General features: G+C 39.7%; 1 protein-coding gene across 8 annotated transcripts in view; it reads right to left on the reverse strand.

Annotated features, from left to right (window-relative positions):
• The window catches only part of LRRC4C (leucine rich repeat containing 4C), a 712,446-nt gene that overhangs the window by 16,308 nt on the left and 677,428 nt on the right, over positions 1 to 18,710 (reverse strand). For 6 of the 8 annotated variants that reach the window (XM_019627148.1, XM_019627147.1, XM_019627149.1 and 3 more), the window contains one exon: positions 8,820 to 8,871. The exons of 1 other annotated variant lie outside the window; for it this stretch is intronic. The gene's annotated coding sequence lies outside the window, so the exon portion shown is untranslated. Of the gene's footprint in view, positions 1 to 8,504; positions 8,571 to 8,819; positions 8,872 to 18,710 lie in introns of all 8 variants that reach the window. One more of the 8 variants, XM_019627150.1, reaches the window with a different exon arrangement.

Raw genomic sequence — 18,710 nt, forward strand, 5'->3', positions numbered from 1 at the left:
AAGGAAGAAAGAATAGACTAAAAAAAAAAGAACATATTGGCTCTTGTAGATTGCCAACTACTTATATAATTAAGTGGACACTCACTGATGGAATCTAGAGACTTTCAAGAATCTCAGAGATGCAAATGTGTGCAGTGCCCATCTGTGAAACTTCCAAGAGGTTGGATACTCTCATTTACATATGCTCTTGTTATGAGGATACATTAGTTAATGCATTCAGAACAATGCCTGATACATAGACAATACTGTATGAATGTTTGTTGTTTTTATTGTTATTGTTATTCGTCTAGTCCTGTTAACAACTGAAATCCAATTATAGATAATGACTAATACGTCAGACTATTATAATCTGATGCTAGAGCAATTTGAATCGCATAGTTTTCTTAGTTTGATTTTTTTCATTAACCATCTTATTTAATTATAGTTTGCTCTTCCATAAAAATTCATAGTTCAATCCATGGGTTCCTAAGGAGTTTGTTAATGAATTTCAAACAATTTGTGAATCTCTTGTAATTATATGCAAATTTTCATATAAATGTGATTGCATATTTTTATAGGAAGATTATTCATTGGTTTTATCATCCCATTCTCTAAGAGATATGACTCCAAAAAAATTTAAGTTCTATGTGCAAAGATTTGACAGGATAAAGTACTTGAAGGGTTTATTATAGTTCTAGCTATAATACAATTTAGCAAATTCATATTCTGCTCTCTATATCCATTTTGTATGTGTTCAGTTAGCATGACTACAACCTTCTCATAATGAGCTACAAAAATCAGATTTCTGAGAGTACAAAACTAAGGGCTAGACTGGATTTGAGTAAGTTCAAGACAAATGTCCACTGGGAAAGGTTCTGAAATGAAGTCTTCTCTGGTGACAATGTTCCTTGCCACACATTTTAAACACTGATACTCAGCTGACAACTTGACACCCGTGTCATTTCTTTAAGGAATTTGAGTCAGTATAAGAATCAGGGTACTGCGTGATGAAATAGGGTCCTAAGCTTCCTCAACAGAAAGAAATGGGAACTTCTCTGCTCAGCTTTTCTTCATTTTGCCATCATTTATTCCTATAGGGAAAGTGCACTGAGACAGCGTAATTGAATTGCTAATGTTTATATATGTCTTAGAATATTTGGGGTAATCATGACTGATGCCAAAAGAGAAAATATTATGCTTATTAATATTAGTAAAGATCAACTGGAATAAATGAGAAAAAAAATTATATTACATAAAACAATTATACCAAAACCCCAGTAAGAATTCCCATTCCAAAAAAATAAAAAAATCTAATGCTGAATGAGGTTAAATTACAGAAATTTGACATGTGTTTTAGCCTCTCAGGATGCATAATAGGATGATTCTCTCTAGGGAATCTGAGCTTGAAAGGGAATAAAAGGATAGCAAATAAAAGAGACGGAACATCTCAAATGACATTTAATCAAAATATGGAAAATTATTTTCCTCCTCATGACATTCTTCTGTCTGTCCACAGAGGCTAGTGGTTATTCTTTTATTTTTATTTTTACATATATTTATATATTAACATTAATATCTATATATTTTCCTGTCCAGATTAATGACAAGGCAAGCAACTAAAGAAGCTTTTGAAAAATCTAACAAGCCCATGAAACTCAAGTCCTTGGCAAGGCAGGTGGAGAAAGATTTGATTTCAGAAGTTGATAATGCAGTTAATGACTTTGCTTCCCATGCTTCCTTTGGATTGATGACTAGCTGGGAGGAATTGATAGCCATTAACCCCCACCTGCTCATTAATCCTTAGGAAATGCCCTATGCAAGGTCATCATTGCAGTTATAGGCTGAAAACAAACAAACCAACAGCAGCACCCAAAAGGCATATGGATTTTTGTAATGAGTAATGCAATTTACATTGCCACGCAAGGAATCTGAAGAGAATAAATACCACATAAAAAGGGGCATTCCAATTTTAAAATTGCCTCCCAATGTTTTACCAAGTACTCTCTTCCCTGTTTATTATTAAACTGTGCAACCCCCCCCCCTTTCTTAGATGGTAACCAAGGCAAAGCCGTAAACATGTCAGCATGTCTGGGTTTCATTTTATATTAGGGTGCTGGGAAAGACAATCTCTAAAGTCACTTCAGCTCCAAGAATATACGATTTGAAGTGTGCTCACCAACATTGTGTAAACTTTACCCATGAGGGAACTCCTTCAACTTGCTACCTCACCATCATCGATCATTTGAAACCCTGTGGTGACACCAGCCTAAGATAAATCACAGTCATGAGCCAGGGTCTAAGTGCCATACTGAGTGAGTGTGTACATGATTATGTGGATAATCATAAGTAGTCTGGTGTACAGGGGGAGACAAGTACATTTTGAACAGCTAGTGAAGGCTATATGGACGTGAGACTTAGTAGGATATGGACATTTGGATAAACAAAAGGTCTAACATCCCAAGAGACAGGAAAATATCAGACATCTACCCCTTCACTACTATTTGCAGAGTGCCTACTAAGTGTCAAGCACAGTGATTAGTTCTTGACCCTTAGGGCCAAGTGTCTCCCATCAGGAATCTCACAGTGTAGTGGGATTCATAGGCCAGTACACAAGGGACGATAGCACAGTAGAAAGTGCTAGAGAAGAATGAACAGTTTTAGGAGGACACACTAACAGAAAGCAGTAAGAGGGAGAGCAGGGAAAAAGTTTGTTGGGAAATAGGCAGGTAGTGGGTGGGAAATGTATGAAAGTGAACATGAGTATCGGGCACAGAGAGGCACAAGCTGACTTCTATTAGGCATATATATTAAACCAGTGGGATAGAAGGTAGGATAAGTAAAAAAACCCAAGGTTGTGAAACACAGACAAAAGATTTAGATTATATATCATGTGATGGGTTCTAGGGGCTCGATTGTTCTCCTTTTGTTGGAAGGAAATAAGGCAATGAGAAGAGTATTTAAGAAAAAGCAGACTTTCAATAATAATGAGAATGAATAGGGAAGGGTGTACTGTGAGATGTAAAGGTCAACAAAGACATGATTTCAATAACCAAGGTATGAAATAATGAGGGACTGGACTCGGCTTTGCTTTTTACCTAAAATATAGACTGACTTATAACATCATGATCTTCATGCCTTTGTCCTGCAATCCTTCCTCTGTGAGGTGCCTACATACTTCACCAGCTCCCTTGATTCCTGACCCATCATGGGTGGCTCTGACTTGTATTTCAGGTGCCCTAAAACATCAGAGCAAGTACTGCACATTTAGGCCTGAGTCCCACTGCAGACCTCAGAGCCACTGTCTTCCAGTTTTCAGCAGCATGACTCAAGAGTTTAATAAATTCACCAAAATGACCCACAGAAACCTGATAAGGAAACTCTTTTTAATTGAGTCTGTGCTTAGGAGATCTGAGCAAGGGGAGGAAACAGGGTAGACATACTGTGATTTCCAGGCAACCTCATTTAATCAGAATGCAGATAGCCGGGATGGCCTCCTAATTAGAACTGGAGCTGGTTGCAAGTGACTTCAACACTGTTAACATTGCATAATGAGGAAACCTTGGTGATGACATGTCAGATAATGGAAATGGCTGTAATCACTGATTTCTTTGTTTCCCTTAATGACCACAAAAGGGAATTATAGGGCAAACACAGACATTTGAAAAGAGGATTCTTATTTATTGACTTAAGGCAGTCCTCATGTTGCTTGGTCCAAGTCCTCTTTTTTGCACAGTGCTTTCATAACAGGTTTGCTCTCAGTTTCCACGGAACCTTGCAAAAGGAGGACTCGGTTCCAACACGAACAAGCTGCAGTTAACACAGTGCCGTGCAAAGCAAGAACTCCCTCTATTTTCCTGTATCACTTGCCTACAATGCAGTATATCTAAAAATAAACCATGAAATAAAAATCAGGAATACACATAAAAAGTAATAAGGAACTTGGTCCCCTATGGTATCTTAATGGGGTAAGGAAGTAGGGAAGCCTGTGCAGGTCTCTATTGAAGTCATTCGTTAACTACCTTTCCCTTGGTGTGGATAATGAAAATTACTTCATGGTTACTTCTCCCACCATCTTTCTTTATTCTCTAAAGGATGCATTTTAGAAAGAATAATCACAATGAAAAAATACAAGGTTGATATTAAGGATGCAGGATGATACCAGCGCAAGCCACTTGAACTTTCTGTACCTTTCTGTAAAGTGCAGACACAACACGTCCTCTTGCTATGCTAAAGAAATACTGAAAAGATAAAATTTTAATCGAAAGTAAGGGTGACAAAAAGGAAAATCCACAAAGGATTTGTGGATCCTTTGTAATTCACTGAGGGTAGAGTATGATATGGTTGTCAGTCCTTCATCCTCCTGTCCTATCTTTTAAGCTGTAACTGCCATGTGAACAGGAATGGAAGGTGGCGGGAGAGGTAGGCAAGACTCTAAGATCAGTCATTGGCACCCTACCGCCCACAGGCAATATCCGGATCACCGCCTGATTTTGTGAATCAAGTTTTATTGGAACACTTACACACCCATTTGTGTTTGTGTTATCTATGGATGCTTCTACAATAAAGCAGAATTATATAGTTGTGATAGACTATGAAGCTCACAAAGACTAAAATACTTATTCTTGGACCCTCTACAGAAAAAAAAGTTAGTTGGCCCTGCTCTAGAGTGTCCCGAGAGATTCTTTTCCTACCTATTCTCCTCAGTCCCAAAGCTACTGTGGCAGTGGGCCCTGGACAAAGGCTTTCCTGGACCACGTGGTCACTGAGGATTCCGCACTGTAGCAGGGAGCTTCAAAGACATTCCTAGACTGCATGGTCATTAAGACTTCCGCGTTTAATATTTCCGAATTCCTACCTCACCTGGGAGCCAGTCAGAAACTGGCACAATGGCCACATGTCCTAATAACGAACCTTAGCTGCTAACCCAGAAACCTCAGAGTATATAGCCCCAAGTCCCGCCCGGGTTGGGGCTCAGCCTCTGGATGTAAATCCGCTGAGCTGGCACTGGCATAAATGTTGCTTCCCGAGCCTTGGTGTCCTGTCTCTCTGAGTTTCCCGCAACACTACCAGGATGATCCATTAGGGCATGGGAGAAAAATCTGGCAATGGTGCCATGTGTCACATGACATTGATGAGGAATCCTGAGCAAAGCAGGTATTTGCACAACACAGCGGGGTTGCCGGCTGCACCACTCACTGTTCTATGCTTTCAGCACATTGTATCATATTACTATGCCTGTGTGTCTGGCTAAGTGGCTTTAGGAATTCTGTTGCTTCATTTAAGCTAAATTAATACAAAATCGAAAAAGGGCTACAGAGATTCTTTCAAAGACAACACAGAATGAATATTACAGTAACAAAGCAAGCAAACACGCAACAAATAAAAATGGTAGAGCTAACATTTTATCTTCTTGTATGAGCTCTTTCAGGCCATAAAATGATTATAATGTAAACAAATCTTCGTTCTGATTAATCCTGTATACATGTGTGTGCGCGCCCATGTATATTACGCGTGCGCGTGTTAACGATCACGCTCTCCATCAATCATGCCCATCAAACCCTTGTCCTAGAAGTATACTCTGTTTTGAATTTACTACGTTCTCATCAACATCTCTGACTAATACCTGACTTCTTTTGAATTTTTTCTTCCCACCTCACCCATTTTCTCTAAACAGAAACACCAAAGCACATTGCTGTGCAAAATCAATGCCTCATTTGCCCCTGAGACTGAGAATTGTAATTCTGCATGTGCCTTTGGATGCTTGGGGAATGACCTGGAAACAGGTCTGCGAGAGACAGATTTTCCAACTATCTTCTCCTTGCTCCTTTTCCTCCTTCCCAGCCAAATTTTTCTTCCTTTCACTGTACATTAGAAATACGAATTAAGATCTGTTGGATTTAAGCCTTAAAACTCATGAAGATTTGACCCAAATTAATAAAACAGTTTTTGAGAGTATTAATTATAAGAAGAACCCTAGCAAACTAGATAAAATATGGGTGTCTTGCCAATAACATCTCTGAATCTCCTTTTTCTAATCTATAAATTGGTTGTGATATCATCTGTCTTTCCTTTCTCATTGTTACCAGGGTAACTAGAGATAGTTTATGAGTTACGAGCAAATTTTAAACTATAAGTATTAGATAGACTTTGGAAACCGATCATTATTTTACTTTGAATCCATACTAAAAACAAAACAATTCAGAAAAATGAGGGAGGGAGGGAGGTGGGGACACAGAGCAAAAAACACAGCTTTCTATGTGGTAGACACTCGCTGAGTATTTACATATACAATTTTATTTAATCCTCATAACAACTGCATGAAGCAGATGCCCTGTTAGTCTGTCACTCACCCACTTCGCACCATTAGTAACTGATTCCGCATCTGTCTAAATCAACCCCTTGTAACCACTGCACTGTACACACACACTTTTCCAGCTTTGGATACTTGCCTTACTCTCTTGGCAACTCATTTTCCTCATTTCTAAAGGGATGGAGAGAAACGTCACTACTGTCTTGCACTGGCTACATTACCAAATCTCACCCTAATAAAACCCCACTTCTTAGAAGTGCTTCTAGCCATTTCTTCTTTGAGAAACTGAGACAGAACATTGAATCACTCTAACCCAGGCTTCACAGCCAGCCTGTTGTGGAGCCTGAACTTCAGTCACCAGTTCCAGCTCCATTTTCTACCTGGCGGTGAATTTTCTGGGATCAACTAAGACAACCTAAATAAATATCAGGCACACAGTAGGCATACAACATCTAGTATGCATTTTCCTTCCTAAATAAACTCTTCTTTTCTCTTGGAATATGATCAGCACAATGATTTATGCTCCACTTCGAAGCCTGAAAATGAGGACTGAGGTGAAACGTCAATCTGGATTGGCTAAATCAAGGACAAGCCATAGCTGGGCCATGAACGCGGAGTGTGATATGTAGACCGCAAGCTTTCCACTGGGTTCCTGCTTACCAGCATGTGCTACGCTAGCAAACTTCACTCTCAATTCTTTTGTTTTTGAAGAAAAACATTTCCAGCTAATAACACAATTACACTTAAGTATCAGAGCTCATTTTAGTATTATTGCATTTGTTAAATCTAACTGAGTCCAAATTACTTCCTCATTGCTAATAAGAGAGAGGGGCGGGGGAAAAGCAGGAGGAGGAGACAACTGAGGTGGGGAGAGGCCGTGAGGGCTAGAGGAAGAGAAAGAGACATACACAGAGTGACAGAGAGAAAAACAGAGATATTGATGCTGCATATAGCCTCAAGTCCAATAAATGTCAGTGAAACTTGCTCCCCACGGTTTCTATGGAAACCCCTTAAGTTAAGAGTGGAACACAGACATTTTTTGGACTGCAATTCACAAGCTGTTTATTTAATTATGATGAAACATGAGACAGTTTGGGACAATGCTATTATCATACTGATAGCATTTAGAATTCAACAAATAGGTATGGCAAAATAAAAAGTTAATCTTTTCTTTTGTGAAAAATATTAGTGTCATGTGAATTGCATGCAAATAATATTCATCTTGGTTTTACAGGACTTTACACATTACTTCCCGCAGGTGAACCCCAAATTAGCTAAATGACATTTGTTAAAAGGTAGCTCTTTGGAGGTGTCATGCCAATTAGACTCCCCCCCTCCAACCCCCTTGCCCAGTGAACAAAACCAAGGTCACAGCATTTTTCAATTAAACCCAGGATAGCTCCAAAGTGCAGCACAGCTGGAAAAGCCAGCTCATTATTACCCCATAGATCATTTGTGAACAACGAAGGTCTCTGGTGTTTTTCTGTTTTGTAGACATTTGAATATAAAAATAAAGAAAATAGCTTCAGATTAGCTTTTCCCTTACAAAATAAACAACCACTTTTAGGGCATTATTCCTGGTGGCCCGAAGAAACATGACGAGAAGTCATCACTTTTCTGTCTCCGATAATTGGAAAATGTTTGCTTAGCTTTTCATTTGGCCCCAGGGAACCATCGGATGGATGGACTCATTCATACCCATGGTCCTTCACTAAACAAGCATTTAGTTTCCACCTGCAATGGGTCAGGCACTGTGCTAGGGACAAAGGAGACAAGATTAAACCCCATTTCCTGCTTAATCATGGGCTTTTTGAAGGGAATGTATTCATTTTATTGATAAATATTCATTGAGGGACAACTATGGTTCCAAGGCACCCGAGTCACATAAAACCAGGCTCCTGCCTTCTAGGAGATTACAATTTAATGGAGACAAAAAGACTCCTAATCATGAGTCACAGAGCAAGAAGGCAATGGTTGGGCCTGCTACCTCCCACTCTTTTCTTTCTGGTAGAAATGCCACTCATGGCTGCTGTGCTACCATAGCAGGTAAGTATGCTTGTGTGTATGGCACGATTGGCTGGTAGAGGGCGGGCTGAGGAGGGAGCTTCAGGGATGTTTCCACAGGAGAACCCCGAATCCAGCTCTGTCCATGAGCCACCAGTATCGTTACAAAATCTTTATCCCTTAAAATTCGACTGAAGGAGGAGACGCTCACAAGAGAAGGGCATCCAAGGGTAGTGACCTCTGGTGTCAAGCTGGGAACACAGAGGGCGTTTCTAAGCTGACAAAGAGAAACATACAAGAAATTTGCAAATATGACTCTGAATATGTCTTTTCTAGTATATCGCAGCCTATTTTTTAAAATTCAGTAGTGGTTTACAGAGGCTGGGCTTCCCACAAGTGGCTGGCGCTAGCAAAGCCAGTCGCTGCTGTTATTGGAGTTGACAGTGTATAATGAGCCATTTCACATTTGCTGCTGTGGTGCTGTCCGGCGTATTGTGGAAAAGATTTAGCATGAATCATCACCCACCTAGCCCTCTATTGTGGTCTCCATGCTGTAAACAGGCAATGTGTTTGACAATCTAAAAGAAAAGAAAGAAAAAACACCCATTAGAACAATTCAGCACATTTCTCGATCTGCTGCCACCACCATCGGCACAGACAACACTGGTGACAATATTCATTGAATCACCACTGTATTTTTACACTCTCCTGGGAAGGAAGCCAAGGCAGCTATTTCAACCACTGGCCACTTTGAACAATGCACTGCTTAATGCCAATAAAAGAATGCATTTGGTGTCTGAAGATCTGTCGTCTACACTTGGCTCTGATTTATCATATGCATGACCTTAAGCGAGTCACATGTTCTCTCTGTTCCAGTGTCTTGACTAAAATCAACTCTTAAGATCAAATGAGATCATGTATTTTGAATACGGATAAGAAAGGGTTAAAGAGAACACTGATTTATTAGTCAAATGGGATGTTAAGAGTTTGACATAGGCATCTGCTGCAAATTCCAATTGGGTTTTTTTCCAACATCCAAAAACCAGAGATACTAACACCTCCTCCTCCTCCCCATTCCTCATCCTACTCTACCCGACTCCTAACACTTATGTGGTAACAGCAGATAAAAATTTAGATCTGAGGTTGAGAACCATATAGGACTGCAAGTAAAGAAACATGAGGAGACAGAGTTGGCATTTTGCAAAGCATAATGAAATAAACTAAACAATCTTTACTTCCAACAAATACAGATCTTTACAGCCCAAACTTAGTCATACAGTTGGTGCAAACTGTACAAAAGGAAATCCCGAGCCAGAGCAGATGGAAAAAAGCTCATGCAATTAGTAGTTGAGATCAAAGGAATGACATCGATATTGAAATCGCCAAGAATCCTATCAGGAATAGCACTGGAGAGAACAACAGGGAGGCAGGTGTTAAAATCCTCAAGGAACAAAGAGGAGTGAAGTGTGGGTCTGTGGTTTGCTCCTTCAAGAAAGTGATAGCAGGTGGTATAACCTGATGGTGTAAGCTTTGAAGCTGAGCGTTTTACCATGTTAGATGGTTTGGTTTGAAACAGATAATGTAGGTAAAAATGTTTCTCAAACCTCAAAGCAATATACCACTAAGTGAACATTATTATTATTATTATTATTATTATTATTATTATTATTATTATTATTGTTGTTGTTATTATTGGGTTGTCGGAAAGGTCATGACATATTTTTCTCTGTTTTTCATTGCAAAAATGCATCATGACTTTTCCAACAACCCAATATTATTACATAAGTAAAACTGAATAATGATTAAAATTTATTTCTGGGATGATCTGTGGATTCTTTTGTCATCAGTTTTTAAAAAATGTGTTAATTCAATTTTATAGAAAACTTCCCCAGTCTCATAGTTTCAAGAACCATTAACTTTGTTTCCCTTCAGCAAGACAAATGAAATATGAGTTATAAGAGTTAGTAGTTATTGTGCCTGGGATTTATAATAAGGTGAGAGCAAGATAATGGGTAACAGAAACTGTGTGTAGAGGTGGTAAATAAGAGGAAGGAGGTGAAAACGTATGTCCACTGCTAAATATTATACCAATTCTCATTTCTCAGGTTAGGTAAAAATTAGCAGCATTAGACATGGTGACCACCCTGTCTTCCCTGCACTTGGATCCTAGGAAACCATTCTCTTCAGTTTCTGTCTCCCTCTTTGGTACCTATGCTCAGCCTCCATCAATAGTTCTGCCTTATCTGCTGGGCCATTAAACCTCGGGATGCGCCAGGGCTTGGCTAGTGGACCTCTTCAGCTGTACTCAGTCTTTAAATGATCTCACAGTGGCTTTAAATACCATCTACAAACTAAAGGCTGCCAAACAAATATCTTCAGCCAGCCCTGAAGACTTGTATATACAGAGGGTGCCAAAAAAATGTACACACATTTTAAGAAAGGAAAACCATATTAAAATTGTAATACTCAATATATACCGATAACAAGAGATGAATACAAGTCACATTTGACTTCTACAATTACAAGAGGGGCTCAAAGTGGTTACCATCAGCATCCAGACATTTCTGATTCAGGCAAACTACTGCTTGAGCAACGCTGACCAAAGTGTCCACTTGTATGTATTCTTTTGGCACCCCCGGTATACCTGCTAATTCAAGGCCTCCACTTGTAGCCATTAAAAATAAATCTCTTCAAAATAAAATTCTTAATTCTAACTCAACCTCTATCCCTCACAAAGACTTTCTAACAGCAACTCCATTCATTCACTCACTCACTCATTCATTCATTCATTCAACAAAAACTGTTAAGCTCCTACCATGTTCCAAGTGCTGTTCCAGGGACCAGTAGCTCAGGCCAAAGTCCCCTTGAAGTTTCATTTTTTTAGTCTCATCTCCACTTTTGCATCCTGTTACCTCTGTGCCTTGTCACCTTTATATCCTTACATCCTATACACTGGCAATTCTGTATTTCAAGAGTCACATCACTTCTCCTCACTTCCACCGCTACATCCTAGTCCACTCTGTCTCTGAATAAATGAATGATTCCAAAGCCTGGTGCAGTATCTGGTGTCTTTGCTTCTATTATTGCCCCTCTTCAGTCTTTTCTCCACACAGGGCAGGGGTCCTATTAAAATGAAAGTCAGGTCATGTTCAGTCTTCTGCTCAATGTTCAAAGGCGTCTCATATCATTCAGAGTAATAGTAAGTGCTTCCAGTGGCCCGTGAGGCCATTCGTGTTTTTGCTCTGCATCCCACTTATTTCTCTGGCCTTATCCTGCTATGGCTATCACTCTTACTCACTCCATAGTGGCCACACTGGGTCCTTACTCTTCCTCCAATATAGGAAGCACACTGCTCCCTCAGGAAAACTGCACTTGCTATTTCTTCTGCTTAGACTGTGCTTCACCCAGACAGAGCTGTACCTACTCATGCACACGACAATGACACCACTTTTCATCCAAATATTGGTAGGTTTCGCCTCTTCACTTTTCTCTAGGTCACCTGCTCAGAGAGATTTTCCTCTGCTCTGCTGCTTAAAATATAACTGTCCCGTTTCCTCCATCACTCTCTATCCCCTTATTCTGCTTTATTTCTCTTTATAGCACTTCTCACAACTGGAAATAACTCACATTTATGTATGTAAGTATGTACATATGTGTTTCTCTTTGTGTGTGTGTGTGTGTGTGTGTGTGTGTGTGTATTTTTTCTGTCTCTTCTGACAATATGAGGCCCAGGACATGAAGTTCATATGATTTGTCTACTGATGGTCCACATCAGTGGTCCAATTTATGATGAGGAAACTAAAGCCCAGAGAAGTGGAGAGCCTCTCTGAGAGCTTTTTTCTGGAGAAAATGGGAGGAAAGGGAAGTACAAAGATGGAGGTGATGATGAATCCTATATCAGAGCATGTGATAAGGTGCGCAAGTTAACAAATTCTATCAGGAGATGTACTAAGTTTGTGACCTCGGAAAGTTCTATAATCTTTTTAGACTTCAATTCCCTCATGCATAAAGTCAGGGTAATAATAACAGAGCCACCCTCAGAAGGTTGTTCTAAACATGAAATGAGGTGATGCCCACAAATCACTAAGCTTGGCATTACATAAGCTCTCAGAAAATAGGAACAATTATTTATTATCTGAGAGAGTTTCATTCATTGTTTATTAAGCACTGCTTGAACTACTTGAGGAGTGACTAAACAATTCACGCACTTCTATAAAATAATTACCTGGTGCTAAATGTGCTACTCATCCCCAATACATGATGATGCCTGGACATGAGAAAATATAAATCAATGTGATAAAACACCTTGATCTTTTACATATCAGCATGAGAACAAGACTGGTAATGTGAAAGCTGGTGATAAGAATAATACCTTTTGTTTATGTTACACATTACAAATTAGAAGATCTCTTCATATACATTATCCTATCTGACCTTCACAAATATGGGAAGTAGGCAGAAGAGATTATATTCATCTATTTTTCAGATGAGAAAGTTAAAGCATAAGGAAATTACATAATGTGATCAAGTTAAAAAAAACCACAATAACTGTATATTACAACTATTAATACAAAAATTTAAATCTTTGGATCCCTAGACTAGGGCTCTGTCCAATATATGATCTTTTAACATGAACATGTTAAGGGAAGGACGGAGGTACTTATGCTATGAATCCTTCCAATGTTCTCTACATTTGAAAGAACTTGATTTTTTCTATGTGCTCCCTTTAACATATTTCACTATTACTTCCATATGTGAAGAATGAAATAAAATTTATTGAGCAATTATCAATGATTGTGTTAGTCATCCACATTGTACAATTCATTTGTCTTTTTGCATCATTTAAACTACATGCTCTATTCAGACAGGCACTACTCCATTTTATGTGCATGGACAGCCCAGTTACTACTATGTAATATGTGTTCAATAAGTGTTTTTTGAATAAGTGAATTAAATAGTTTATTTGGCTATCTATGGAAAGAAACAACTGAAAATAAACCTGAATTTGAATCACACAATCAAACCAGTATGATTATAGTAAATCTTATAAAATTGCTGTTTCCTAAGACAAAAATTGTTGATATCAACAACTCATATGGCTAAAAATAACTGTTTTCAAAGAGAGACATCATTTTAGAAATGTCCAGTTTGCCAATCAAATTTCTGGAATTTATGGAAATCCTTTTCAGTTTACTTCTGGTTATATAAGCTTTAATGTACCAACAAAGAGAAAAAGAGACAACATTTTTATTTCAATTGTAAGTCTCATGACTTCAAAAATTCAATTTCTGAGGCCAGCCGAGTGGCTCAGCTGGTTAAGAGTGCAAGCTCTGAGCAACAAGGTCACTGGTTCGATTCCCACATGGGCCAGTGAGCTGTGCCCAAGCCGAGCTGCCATTGAGCTGCCAACAGGTGGCAGGATGGCTCAGCTGGTGAGAGCACATGCTCTTAACAACAAGGTTGCTGGTTCGACTCCCGCATGAGATGACAGGCTAGGCCCACCCCAACTAAGATTGAACATGGCACCTTGAACTGAGCTGCCCTGAGTTGCTGACAGGCGGTCGGATGGTGGCTGGACTTGGAGCTGATCTAGATGCGCCCTCCACAACTAAGATTGAAGGACAAAAACTTGGCTGTTCCCCTTCCCCAATTTCCCAATAAAACCTTAAAAAAAATTTCAATTTCTGAAAGTGTAATTAAAAAGAAAACCACAGGAGGTACATTTAGTACTGGGTGACAAAGGGTTCTTTTCTATTAATTTTGCTTATAGGAGAGTCCACAAGCACAGAGCAGAGAAGTTATCCACCTGCTCAGCCATAGCCTTAAAATCCAGTGGTACAGCCAGTTGTACATCATGGAGAGCTAAGGTGTCCAGGATGCTTTCTCTTAATATAGCTGCTCAAATATTATCACTTCTCACTAGTTCTATTCTGACTCACTCCTTTATCATCTGACATGCTCACAGAGAGAATTAACCACTTGCTTATCATGGTTTTTTCAACAGTGTTCTCTTCCTTATGCCACTTACCACCTTGTGAAGACCAAGACCATATCCTATTAATGAGTATATTGCCACTGCAGGGCACTGTGCTGGGCATACACAGGAAGTAAAAAATTTCCAATTAAAATGAAATGAATATCTGAAGGCTAGACATGGATGAGAATATATACACTACTTAAGTACCTCCTTAGCTGCTAGTGGTATCCTAGTTTAACATCGGAAATGAAGATGTTTGTGAGTAGGCAATGCTACATACGAAGTGTCCTTGATTTTCAAATAACAGCACCAGGTCGACCTCCTGTTCTAACGTATCCAAATCTCTGGTCGGAAAGTACACACGAGAGCTGTGGCCTGTGTAAATGTGGCATTTATCTTCATGAGTGTAGTGATGAAGATGAATCAGGACTGGCACAGACATGAGTGACTTATCCCGCCTCTCCTCACAAGGGAAGATAAATGACGCAAAATATCAGCCGTCATGCATTGTATATATTTATTCCGCATGTATGCCCACAGGAACAAACATACAGTAGGCCTTTTCCTCAAATTGATTGCTTTTCATTTTCAAAATGTACAGCTAACAATAACAACAGAGAACCTGTGGGACAGTCAGAGGGGATGAAAAATGCCAAAATAACTTCTGTGAGACAAGCTCTACCCCATGAGAGGATACCTCAACGGGCCCTATCTCTGGGAACTTGAAAATGGCTGCAAGCCTCCAAATAGGATTTTCACAGGTCTCTGTCTGCTGTCATTAAGCTAATGTTATGAGACAGTCACAAATACCCCCGCTCGAGGATACTGGACGGGTGCACTCTCCAACCTGTGGAAAATTCACTAAGATGGTGGTTCACTAAGAATGGCTTCCAAGACCTCCTGGTCATTTAACAGATAGTCCTCCTGGTTTACTTTGTTCTCAGATGCATTTATTATCCTCGGGTGATGTGCATTCCTTAGTTTCCTAGTTGGACTAGTATATCTTCATTACGCTTCTTAAGTAGCTGGTAAGGTGGACAGGGTACAAAAGACTGAATAATGGTATCATCAGGGATGTTGTGCCTGCCCAGCCCTCATAGCCGTTTAATATGGGTGCTCAATGTCAGCCCACTATTGGATATGGCCTCTTCTAGATTACAGTGCTGGAGCACCACTGAGAGCCTACAGGACCATTTAAAGTTATTGTATTCACACATAAACCTAATTTGAAGTGGGCTCTGTTGGAAAGAATATAGTCCCCTAGATCTAGTTCACTAGGAAATCATTACATCTAGATTATCAGAAAGCTAAGTATTCTCCTTGCCAAAAAATTTGGGAGTTGTAGCCTTTGCCTCATATTGCCCATACCTCACTTGTTTCCAATGTCCTTCTCTCCATTTAATGGTGGGCAATGGACTTTCACTTATAGGCAAAACAAATCCTGGCCATCTTCTCTAGACTAACTCTTACACTCAGTCTCATGACATCATTTCATCAAACGTAGCTCTAATCTTATGCTCCAATTGCTTATACTCCATCTTCTGTACTACTTTGAAAAATGTTACCAGCTTGGTCCCAAGACCATGTCTTCATATGTATTTGTGATCTCTTATGGAATCCTTGTCCTCTTCCATGAGTCTAAGTCTTTGCCATTATAACATAGCCAATATCCCAGGCCCTGCATGACTAAGGACCTGGCTTGTTCCCCAAATTTCTAGATATCCAACATTATCACCTTGATCCCCTCCAGCATCAGAGCCTTTCTGATATGCATCTCGCACAACATTAATTGCATGATTACTAAATACCAGGGGCTATTCTAGAAACTTAGGACTCTACAGTGAGTCAGACAGTGAAGAAAACTCACTCATGGAGCTTCCTTTTCAGGGGTTAGACAGATAATAAACCAGAAAAGATCGGCTAGAGATGAGCACTGACATGAAAATAAAAGAGTGATGACACAGGAAATGACTGGAAGGAAATATCACATAGATTTGGTCTAGAAAGACCCCTTTGAAAAAGAGATGTTTCACTTCAAGAATGACAAGAAAGAACTCAGACATAAAGAGGTCTGGGAGAAAAATATTCCAGGCTGAGAGACCAGGTAAGGCAAAGGGTTCAAGTTTGAGGGAGTGCTACAGTCTAAATGTTTATGCCCCCCCACCCCAAATTTATATGCTAAATCCTAATGCCTAATGTAATAGTACTAGGAGGTGGGGGCCTTCGGTGGGTGATTAGATCATGAGTGTGGAACCCTCACGAATGGAATTAGAAGCTTTACAAACAATGCTCCAGAGGACCCTTAGTCCCTTCCTGTAAATGAGCTGCAATGAGGAGTCTACAACCCAGAAGAGGCGCTCACCTGACCATGCTGTCTCCCAGATCTCTGACTTCCAGCTTCGACAGCCATGAAAAATAAGTTCCTGTTATTTTATAAGCTCCCCGGTCTGTGGTATTTTGTTATGACAGGCCAAACAGACCAAGACAAGAAGCATGTTATACTTAAAGAATAATAAGTGAAAAACACAGGCTAGTCTAGCAGGAATAAAGTAGGCAAGCAGAAGAGTAGGGGATGTGAATGGAGAATTGTATTAGTTGCCTTTGGTTTCCATAGCAATTATCACAAATTTGACGGCTTAAAAAATAAAAATATATTCTCTCCCAGTTATGGAGGCCAGAAATCTGAAACAGAGAGGCCAGTGAGACGCTCCAAAAAGATTAGGGGAGAATCATTTCTGTCTCCTCCAGCTCCGAGGGCTCCAGGTTTTCCATGCTTTGTGGCTCCATAGCTCCAACTTGTGCCTTGGTTTTCAGGTGGTCCTCTCTTCTCCATGTGTTTCTCCTATGGATGGCTCTATAAGAACACATCATATTTGGCCCACTTGGATAATCCAGGATAATCTCATATCAAAACTCTCAATTCAATAACATACATAAAGGTCATATTTTCAAATGCCCCATCCATGGCTCTGGGGCTTAACATGTAGATATATCTTTTAAGGAGCCACCATTCAACCCACTATAAGGGGTTAGACCTGGTAGGCCAGGGAAAGCAATTTCTTTGTATTTCATTGCATATGAAAAAGGAAAGGTCTTGCAGAGCTTCATGATGGGAAATAACGTAGTCTGATTTTGTATTTTCAACTATTACCCTGGCTACGTGTGAGAACTGATTGAAAGGATCCGTAGCAGATCAATAGTGCAGGTGAGAAACGGCTTGATCTGGTGTGGCAGCAGTAGGAATAGAGGGAATTAGAAAATTAAGGATTTGTTCTGGAGGTAGAGTTAAGAATATCTGTTTAGGGATTACATATGGGGATGAAGGTAAGAGAAACCAACACATGGCCGTTTGCCACCTACCAATGCAGCTGTCTAAATATCGCCTGCCCCGGAACTTCCCACTGCCCCATATGCCTGCAAGAGTGTCTGTGCACAGGGATCATCTCCACTTACCTAGCTGTTCTTATACCTTTGGAAATCATATCCTCTCTGTTCGTCTGGCCCTTGTCTTCATTCCTATGGCTGGTTGTGCCTTGTCTAACTTTCCTTCAAGAGGCTGCCCTGCCCACTGACCAATCTCATTTTAAAACAAGCCCATTCCAACTATTTTCCATTCCAATACAGTTCCCTGAGGCATCCAAGAAAAAACTAAGTGATGCAATTCGACCCTGGAAATGGTATACCATTCAGGTTACACCCCGAAATATCAGAGATTTCTGCATTTTTTTTCAGGTCAAGGTGACTGAACGCTCTCTGAGAACAGGTCTAACAAAGTTTCAGAGCCTAATTATATAATAATGAACATCTCAGTAGTCTGCATGTATTCTGTACTTAAACCTCCATAACATTATAATTCCTAGATTGTCTTTCTACTTCAGGAACCTCTTCTGAATGCACAGAGACTGCCTTAATCAAAATAATACCAATTGTCATAGTTACGTCTTTTGAAGAAATGATGATTTCAAGTCAAGTTAGGTTGAAATTCTGATGGAGAACTGAGTATTCTGAGTAGTTCATGGAAGGTAGAGACAAAAATGGTAATGTGCTATAGTTTGTAAAGTGAAGTCCCTTGATGAAGACCAAATTTTCATATTGAGAGCCATTTAATGGGAGTGTGGCTCATAGCCTGTACTCTTGGACTCCGGGAGAGGAACAAATGGACATGAGATCTCTATCACTATTGTCTGACATTAGGCTGCTCTCCTATGACTGTACCCTTAAGACATTCTGGAGTGTCCACATAGTATTTCTTCTGGTAAGTGCCTGTCAAGCTTATTTTTAAACAAATTCATTTTTTTCAGATTGATTTCAACATCAAAAACTATACAAGTATATATTTAATGTATTGAGTATGGTATAAACTCTTCTTTTGTGGGCTGGTCAAGTGGCGCATTGGCTAGGAGTTGGCTTGGGACGCCAGCTCTGAGCAGCAGGGCCCGG

The sequence above is a fragment of the Hipposideros armiger genome, unplaced genomic scaffold (genome assembly GCF_001890085.2).
Source record: "Hipposideros armiger isolate ML-2016 unplaced genomic scaffold, ASM189008v1 scaffold_715, whole genome shotgun sequence".
Lineage (NCBI taxonomy): Eukaryota > Metazoa > Chordata > Mammalia > Chiroptera > Hipposideridae > Hipposideros > Hipposideros armiger.